We start from the raw sequence: 10344 nt of genomic DNA, 5'->3' as shown, positions 1-10344 counted from the left end.
TATGTATATGGTGTATTATACGTAATTACAATACATAATATGTCTTTTTATATGTTCTGTAAGACAAACTTCAATCCAAGCAAAATTTGTTTTAAAACGAAAAGAATAAATGTAATAAAGATAAAAAAATAATAAAATATATTCACATATGTGCCAGTAGTTTTAAATTTGAATAAAAAAAAAACAATTTGAATTAAAAAAAACAATAAATATATATTCTTAAAAAAAAGTATTTTATTATTTGAATTTCTTTTCAATCCGTACTGAAATTGACCAATTTTTTTATTGGATTTATTTATAACGTTATATGGCAATAAACGACAAGGTCAATATTTTTGTAGATGCCATTGCAGGTTTATAGGCACTTTGTGTGATATCCACGTCAGAAAATAGACGTATACTTTGAGATAGTATGACAGAAATGTTTGGGAAAAGAAATATATCGTAGGTGTCATATCTCCTTCATGCTCTTCTTTTGTGAGATGGTAAGTCTCCGAAGAAGATCGCAAACTAAAGTATCATTTGATCATAGGTAATTTTAAATAAGAAATCTGGAGTTATGGTGAATAGTTTGTAGTTTAAAAGAAATATAATAAGTTGAAAGCGATTTTATACTTTATTAGAATCATAAATTAAGTGAAGTGATCGTTTTCTACGATATTAAATTTCAACTTCTTAGTTTTAAGTCATGATAGAAGGAGATTTAGAATTATGTAATAAAAAGGAAGTCTTCCTGGTATAATTCTCACTGATTGCTTTGAAATCCTTCTGATAATTTATAGAGTTTTCATGTGTTATAATAAGAATTGTGATTACGTACATCTATTTAAGGGTATATTTTCTCATTTATACTAATGTATGACTATAACTGAAGAATTCTTCAGTTATAGTCATACATTAGTATAAATGTGTATATATATACAGGTATGAAGAAGTGGAATTAATACATCATGAAAGGCTTATATCCAATCTGTGTATATAATGATTTTATATATTAATTATAATAGATACATAGAACCTTGGATGACATTACTTTTGACAACTCGGCCATATCGGGCCTCAAGAGGTGCAAAGTAATTCCAACTTTATTAAAATTCTTTGAAGTTATTTACTTATATTCCCGTTGGTGTCATTTACGAATTCTAGTATCTTTATACCAAAATTTAAGGAAGTGTTTGTGATTTTTTTTTATTAATGTTCCATATTTTTATTAATATCATAAAACCTTGTACAAGTATATATTTTTATCATCAAAACTTATTTCTACTTATTATCTTTTCCAGTGTTAAAAAATAGGAATCAAGAAAGAATCTATTTCGAGAATTTAGGAGCAAAGCGAAAAGGTTCGAAAGAAATCAATCTATAATAAACAGGGAATAGATTATTTATATTGCATGAGGATAAAAAAGTATAGATAACATAGTAAACAAGATAATAAATTATTACGATTTTAGCTAAATAATAACTTATAATTATTTCATATATTTTTAGTTGAAATGTATTTTAACTGGGAGAGCCTAGCTGGTGTCAATTTACTACTCCTCGAACATGGGCTGGCTGACCGGGGCGAAGTACCACCCTTTCACAGAAGATTGGCGCGAGGTAGCCTTTAGTGGCTGCGTTTCGTCCGATAGGTGAGAGAGCTGGTAGCCTTTTTCCCGTTCGCACCCTTTCCTGTCATTTCCTTTTTCCCACCCCTCCCTTTTCATCAATAATCAAGGTTGGCAACGTATCCGCAAAATCTATGTTGCGGATGTCTATGGGCGACGGTCACTACTGCCCGTGAAGTAGGTGGTTTGCTCGTTTGTCACCTTTCAATTAAAAAAAAAGGAATTGTAAGATATCCATCAATCTCGGAGAGATTTTTATTTTTATTTTGCTTTGACAATTTGACAGCCATAATTCATACAGCTGTTTGCATTAGGTTGAACTTGTTGAACTGTCGGTTTTTTATTAAAAAAAAAAAATTACCGCAGTTTAATAAACCTTTCGATTTTTTCACTTCCAGGTGTATTTATCTCATTTCATAAAAGAAATGTTTTACATCATATTGTATTGGACATAGCGGAATGACATCTCATTTAATTAAATCTCTAGCTGGACTTCTCTGATTCTGAAATAACTTTTTGTTGATGTAGGGGTAGAACAAAAAAGGTTGTATAGGGTATATTTATTTATATTTCAGTGTTCCATAAACAGGTAACGAAAATATCGTACTTTTTACTTTTGGTCAGAGACAAAGTTGATTCATATTATAATAAGGTTTAGGTCGTTACTTTAAGTATTACAAAAGTTACCGACAGAGGATTTCACATATGTTGAATTCGATACAAAATTGATAAGCAACATCCGCGCTTTGGATTATTGAAACGGATGCGGTTACAGATGTGTTATTATTATGATATATTCAAATTGAAATCCGATAAAATCAATCTGATTACAGTAAACCATTATTTGTTGTACATAGAAATGATGTCATTGTGTATTGAATTTCATAAAAAAAATATCTCATATGTCTTCCATTCATCCCTAAGGACTACGTATTTTTTCATACGAATTGTTCCGAGTATGTTACAGCGTACAACGTATTTCATATTTGATGATAGTCTACTGAAAATTAATAAAAGGATACGTCACGCACATTTTATATACAACTTGTGTATATAATTTCAAAACAAGGGACTTATCTTTAAATTCAGTTGTTTTGACAGGTAGCTATGCGTAGCTTTATGCGGGTTATCCAGGGTTCGGCGTACTTTGAAAGCGCCCGGGGAACAGCTTTCAGCGAGGGTGTTATGGAACTTTACGCATAATTAGCTTTTGGTTCTATACTATAATATAATAACATTAAGGTACAATGACTTAGTAAAAAAAAATGTATGAGTTTTTACATTAAAAAGTGCAAAATAAACTAATTTATTAAAGTATTTTTATTATGTTATAAGATACATTCCAGTGATTTTATATTATGTATATGCGTACTGACAGTTGATATTTTTAGATATCTAGAGAAATGTATTGTTTGAAAAATATGATATATTTGTTTTTGGAAATAACAAATTATATATTTTTTTAGTGTCTTTATTAATATGATTTATAAACAAAATACAACTGATTTTTAGTTTATAGTTCGTATAAGGCATAGTTACATGTGTGAGGTTGCCCTAAAATAAGCTAGTCAACCAAGATGGCGGACTAAAATAACTTGATTAGAGACTTGGCTTGAAAAATAAATATTTTAAATTGTTTATTTATTTACGAGTGATACTGAAATAATAACTTTGGATACCTCATTCATACAGATGGCTACAGATTTTACGAAATCTCAATTGTTTTTTCATTCTTAAACAAACAATTATATTAACAAACAAATAATGAATAATTTATATTAATATATATAAAAATATTCAAGTAATGATATAAAAATATGAAACCTTTGGAGAATAATTACGTTAAATGTTTCATATTAATTGTGTTTATAATATTGATACATGTAAAACAAAATAAAGTTTCGGTGACTCATACCCTAAAAAGGTTCACCCGTAACCCGGGCAGAGGTAGAGGGCACTAACATCCATGTACCCGGAACTTTTTCATGTTTATGTAGTAAGGATAATACATGGTAAAGAAAAAAAAGATTGATAAATTGTATTTTACATATAAAATATTTATGGAACATTATCTATCACGTGTGATAGGAAAAAATAAAGTAATTTTTTTGTTTCATGACTGTACGACATACTTCAATATAAGTGTATTATGTTGTTTTATTTTAGTGTTCCTTTAGAAGTCACGCTACGTATAAATTCTTTGTTTTAATAGTGTTTAATACTTGAATGCCTCTTAACTACATTTCAGGGTACATTTCACCCTTTTACGTAATCGCACCCGGCGGTGCAATTATGACCCTTTAGACTTCTTGAAACGTTTTTGTCATAAATGAGACACATGAAGCATGCAAGCAAGCATGGATATAAAAAATTAATCTAATGAATTTATTGACAGATTCCTGCAAAATAATATAAATATATTAAATTTGTACAATATTCTTGTTTAGGTAAACAACTTAGTTTAGGGACATATTATAATGTTACAAAGACATATGAAGGGTGCTTCTTGTCAAGGGCGTAATAGCTTTCCTGTCTGGGTGACTCGACATGAACTTTATTATGCACCATTAGACTTAATGACAACCTCCTTGCGTAGTGACACGCTGTTTACATTGGGATTACCCTACCAGTATCCACAGGGTGGCATATTACAAAATGTAAACTAATATGTCAATATAATTTAAACTAATATGTCAAATGCTTGAAGCTCAAATAATATATGAAGGACCCGTTTTAGCTCTACTAGTGGAATTTAAATGCAAGTTATTTATCATAACCTTTTTTATTGGTTCATTTTTTTTATCTACGGGTATAATATAGGGGATCTATAATTAGTAGTTATTAATATAATCACTGAATAGTATCAAATTATTTTTTCATACACACTTAATATTAAAAGAGTAGATTGTTTTCTGGTTGTAATTTTTTAATATATATTGTCATACGAGATGGAAAGATATTAATAAATTTAAACTACCTAAACCTTTTATCATTACGATCATTGTGAAAAAGTTTTCAGATATTGTTTTCATAAAGAAAATAAGATTTTAATTCCTTTATATTGAATTAAATTACGTTTCAAAAGCTATTTTGTTTAATTTGAAATGCAATCTGACTTAAAAAATATAGGTATTTCATAGACGGTACAAACTTTACAGCGCTATCAAAGTTGGCGATGAGGTTAATTATCAAAATCTAAACTTAATTCTGGTTAATGAACGTTTAACGCCACATTAGATAAAGGTAATAAAACTAATACTATCAACCGAGTTTATGAAACATAATCCGAATATTTCTAAATCTTATTTAAAACATTGCATTTAATGCGAAGTTAAGAAGAATATTTTACCTCATAATTATTAGTATGACTTTAATTATATTATTTATTATCATTCGGTGGTCAACGCGTTTCTACTGTTACGGAAAATGCTCCATTTAAATTTCTCGTCCGAAAGGTATATAATACAGGTCGTACTCCATTCTTATAAGGAACAATAAATAGCTTTTTATGATTGTTCGCCAGCTCTGCAAAAATTTTATCTCAATGCGTGCCAAATGACTCTCCCGGATCATAGTAATTTAGTAGGATGGGGTAAAAACAATTGCAACTGCTAAGCATTTGCTGGAGGGATGTAAGGTACTTCTGGATAGCGGTCAAAACTCGCGTCGCTACAGTAGGGTTCTAGAAATTATACGTGAAGTGTTTAGTCTTCGGTAGCTAAAGCGGAGAGAGAAATAACTGCAAACGTGCGATCTATATGTTTTGTAAGAGAAGGCACAAGGGCTATAAAATGAAACATCAAGCCTTACTCTATCCTTAAAAAGGCTCCAGATTGGACTATAATGTTGCATACCTATGAGAAAAAATATAAAATCCTAGAGGATATTTGTGCGTTGGCGTCCAAGCCAGACATATTTCTGTAATCGCAAATTTTAAAGAGAACTATATTAACAAAGCTTACGGATCCTTGGGAAATTAGGATCCCCAAAGACTCTGCCATAACTCGCTAAGGATAGATTCGTCGTAAATTTGTACGCGAAAGAATTGGGAGCGACAGGTAGCTAAGTTAAGTATATAAAGCTCTCTATAACCTAAATAAAAAAATATTCAGGCATTCAGAGCAATACGTCAGGAAATTAAAATATGCTTGGCGGGACATGATAAACAACAAGACCAACTGATAGACATTCTCATCTCTTCTGCCCGTAATCGAGGTTGCTGCAAAGTAACTGAAACGTCGGGAGTATGAAGTCTACGATAATAAAATAACGAGTAGTGATCCGAAATTATTAGTTTTATTTAAAAGTATACTCGCGAAAATCTTAGATCTCATTACTCTCTACAACCTACTAAAAGACTTTGACCTGTCCAGAACTAATATCAATTCATTCTTAGTGCATTTTTCTAAGGCAATCCTAGTAGGTTCCTTTCAAATCTGGTTAGGTAGAGAGGGGAGCTTTGACGGTGGAGGTGGGCCTTAAAGCGCGTTTGATAGAGGCATCTTAAATCTTCCCTTGGTTAAATCTCTTCTCTCTGCAACGCAATGGATCCGTTATCAACACGGTGAATCCTTGGAATGCTGAGAAATTTTTATCGTTTAATTAAAACAATGCATTCCAATTGGTGCAAATGGTGTCTGATACAGTTCTTGTAATAATATTGGCCAATGACTTATAATTTGTATATACACAACAAAAATTTTACTTAATTTAGAAAAAGCAAGAAAAAAAATTACAGAAATGAGTTTACAGAAATGAGCAGGAAGGTAATTATTTTTATGGCTTTCTGAATACGAGTGTGAAATTTCCGCCTTGTTACCACTAAAAATCTTTCTTTGCAAATTTACTATTCTTCCTATCTTTTATAACGCCGATATGATTCCTTTGATTCCCTGATATTACAAAGCAACAGCTATTGATACTTAGAAGCTCGTATTTGTATTGATTCGTGTTTTGACTTCTGATACTATATATCAGAATTTTCGGAAACAGAAGTCGCTCGTTATTAATATTTATCTAATCACTTTCAGTATCTATAACGGTTCTTTCAGTTTTTTAACGCAGAAACATTCCTCCATCCAAAGTAGTGTTCACTTTGATACGTACTTACATACGTAGCAAAGTGGAGATTACTTAATCTAGTTTTTAAAGCCCCATCCCAGCACACAGCTTCTCGTGCATTTTATTGAATTTCTTGCTTTCTGCCCAAAAAATGACGGTGATTTTATTCTTTTCGTCTTAATGTTGTCTAATTAAATTTTATATATATATTCTGGACTTTTTAAACTTACTTACTTACTTATGTATATTAATCTAATATTTACTTAAAAAAAGAATTTGATTAAAGCCTATAAGTACATCTTAAAGTTCAATATCTTAATATTTTTATGTACTTCCTATTTATATACGATTTTGAAAAAGGAAGTTCATTTCTTAATAGAATAAATAAATCTTCAATTTTATAGGATAATGAGAAAATAAATTAATAAAATACTCATAAAACGGTCGTAATGTGAACAAGACGACCACGAGTCGATTTATCACTGTATGTTATTGAGCCGCAAATCGTCAGTTAAATCCTCTTTTTTATTGGGCATCATTTTATATTTCGAGATTATAAAGCTTTAATATATCATAGAAACCTTTATATGATTCATAAAATTCTTACTTTATATAAAATTTTATATGAAAATCCGTGCCATTTTAAAGTATTTCTTTAACAGACTTTATTCACATGAGATTTATAAAAGTATTTAAATTTATATTATTAAAAAAGATTATAATGAAAATATGGATCCTATATAGTAAAATCTTTTTTAATAAAATAAAAATGTTAATGTTAATTCTTATAATCACTGATGTATCATCATCTTATTGGAAATGTAAACCAGCATTAATAAGCCAAAGTTATTATTTTAAGATGTTTTCATCAACATCATCATCATCATCAGCCTATCGGAAGCCCACTGCTGAGCATAAGCCTCTTCTCGCATGGAGAAGGTTTGAGCATAAATCGCCACGCTTGCTCAAGACGGGTTGGCGATTTCAAACTTATAATTTGAAATTATAAGTCCACTTAAGATATAAGATGTTTTCACGTTATTTAAATTTGGTAATTACAAAAAAATTAAGCTGTAGTAGATGATGATTCCTACTAAAACAATTACGGTAATAATGAAATTCACATAGAAAATAAGGAGGTAATAGCTTGGAAAGAAAGCCTAGTTAAAGTATTGGTTTGCAGGTGAAATTGATGAAATTTTGCGAAATTATGACCATAATGATTGACGTAATGTGATTACCAAATTTTACACTCCGAAATCCGTATTTAAATCAGTCTGAGCTTCGTGTCCACGATGACGGAATCATAGCTTGCAACCTACCAATGACACGACTAAATGACTACATGATGCAAACTTAATATTCCCGTTTGTATTTTAAAATGTTATATATATTTTATTATTTGGTCAGTAAACATATTTGAGACCATGCTTTAATAAAACCATATCTAGTTATTTCATTTACTCTTGTAAGAGTATTATATTCTATTCGCTAAGTGTGAAGTGTATAAGTGTCTAACTTTAAAAATATTGACAAAATATTATAATGTCCAAGTATGGATATAGGACTATCAAAAAAACTTTAGTTCTACAGATATTTATAAGTAATAGAAATACAAATTGCAGACAAGGATAAAAATTGCAAGCATAATTTTTTCCAGTAATTATTGGTTAAAAAGAAAATTTAAAGATGGCACAAAAAAAATCCTAAATAAAATGATTATCAAAATAGTTTGAGATATTAAATAGTCCTATGTAGGAATTATTTTGTTATAGAATTACAATATTAATAATAGTTTTGAGAACAAGAAAGCATTATATTTATAGATGAACTCATGCTAAAAACAGCACAAAAAGGCTTATATAAAAGGGCGTTGAAGAGTAAACATTTATGGTGTCAAGGCCCGTTACAAGTAACGTTATTAAGATTTATAACACAACATATTAACATCTGAATATGTTATAAAACGAACAACTAACATCATTTTTAGATAATTTTTTTTTGTTTCAAATAAGTTTAATTTAAATTATTCATAAAATTCCTCACAATTATTATAAGTTTCAAGAACTTCTCCAAAATATACAAATTTTCTTAAGAGTCGTGGATCTAGCCTGGAAACAACTTATACTCGTATAGTGAAAATAATTTTGCACAGGAAAAAAAGCAGTGTTTTTATATATTTATTCGTACAATTTAATATCAAACCGAGTTTTTCTTTGCAATTGTAGGTCATTCAAAGTATCAAAAACAGGCATTTGTCTTTATAATTGCTTTGAAAGTAAGAAAGTGGAAAATTAATAATTTTTTTCTCTACCAGCTCAGATAACTCCCTAAGCACGGCCGTTTATTTATTTATCTTTCATCACATTAGTTATGTAAGTGCTGGCGTGAGCCGCTAGAGGTTTCAAGACGACTACGATGTAACAACAAAAACCAAGCAACTAAAACTTATAAATTATACCTAGACCAACCTGATTGAGAGTCGACGTCACAGATTATATAACATTGTATCAAGACAACAGTACTTCCCCGGTGATGTTCGTTCCATATTTTAATATGTGTTTCGAGTACGGAACACGTTCTAGACTCCAGGTGAAATTTCATGAAAAAGTAAAAGACATATGGTGAAAGAGAATGTGTTCATAAAAGGAGAAAATTGATTTTGAATAATTTATGTCAGTCAACTTTCTTAACTCTAAATATTCAGGGTATATTAGAAATCATCTCATTTATAATAATAAACGTGAAATTTTGATTTTTGAACTTATACTATCTAATAATTATATAATTTTAAATTTTTTATCTCCACCTTATTTCTTTCTGGTAAATTATAAATGTTGCAATATATGAATTTTATGATTGTTTAATTTAAATGGATCTGGGAGATTATCACCTTACCCAGGAGGTCGCCGTTTTAAGCACTATATTTTTATCCCGACGCCGTGACAATGAACAACCTATCACAACTCGTGCTTCGCCAGTATCGCATGATCTGTCTAAAGCAGCCCACAGTTGATCAACAAACTGTCATTATACCATAAGTGCAGGGATTTACACAGGATAAGTGCATCTTTTTGAAGAAGATTTCCATTGAAACAAAATATAAACCTTATAAAAAAGTGAGCAAATTCATGAGATTATTTAAGCGTATGATTTCTTTAAACCAAGCGGGTGTATACAAACTTGATTGTTACCTTGTCCTTTCATATATTAGAAAACTAAGAGGATAATGGGTACAAAGGTAAAGAGTCTCTCAGATGTATGAAATAGACTTGATTTGCAAAAATACAGTGTCCAAGTCAATACATCCGTTTTGTTAAAATGTAGATCGGCGCTCCCTCGATCTATTTGAACCGATATTTATTTAACATTTTTAATGGATACGATAGTTTGCAATTATCTTAAACCTGGGATCCGATCGTCTAAAATATAAAATCAATTGTCCACAGAATTTCATGACACTTTACAACCTAGAAAGTTTTGTTAAAAAATTAGAGCAGCACGCAGAAAGTTAAGAAATTGTTGGCGGTAGATGATAAAAAACATACTACAAACAAACTAAGTGACAGACACTTCCATCTCGTCTATCCGTGGAAATGGTTACTGCAAAGGTAGTTAAAACTTCTGATAATATGCGAAATATTAAAATTGCAAAATAATAAAAAGTACAGGC

At 30.1% G+C, this 10344-nt stretch overlaps 1 long non-coding RNA gene across 1 annotated transcript; it reads left to right on the top strand.

The window, feature by feature from the left end:
* The first annotated feature begins 274 nt into the window (after positions 1 to 274).
* LOC133320864 (uncharacterized) lies at positions 275 to 3436 on the top strand. The gene is made up of 3 exons (XR_009753975.1): positions 275 to 485; positions 1284 to 1343; positions 2712 to 3436. It is a non-coding gene; the product is annotated as an uncharacterized LOC133320864 (long non-coding RNA).
* Positions 3437 to 10344: the final 6908 nt, after the last annotated feature.

The sequence above is a fragment of the Danaus plexippus genome, chromosome 6 (assembly GCF_018135715.1).
Source record: "Danaus plexippus chromosome 6, MEX_DaPlex, whole genome shotgun sequence".
Lineage (NCBI taxonomy): Eukaryota > Metazoa > Arthropoda > Insecta > Lepidoptera > Nymphalidae > Danaus > Danaus plexippus.
The sequence above is the reverse complement of the archived record's forward strand: the minus strand, read 5'-3'. Positions and strand labels throughout refer to the sequence as shown.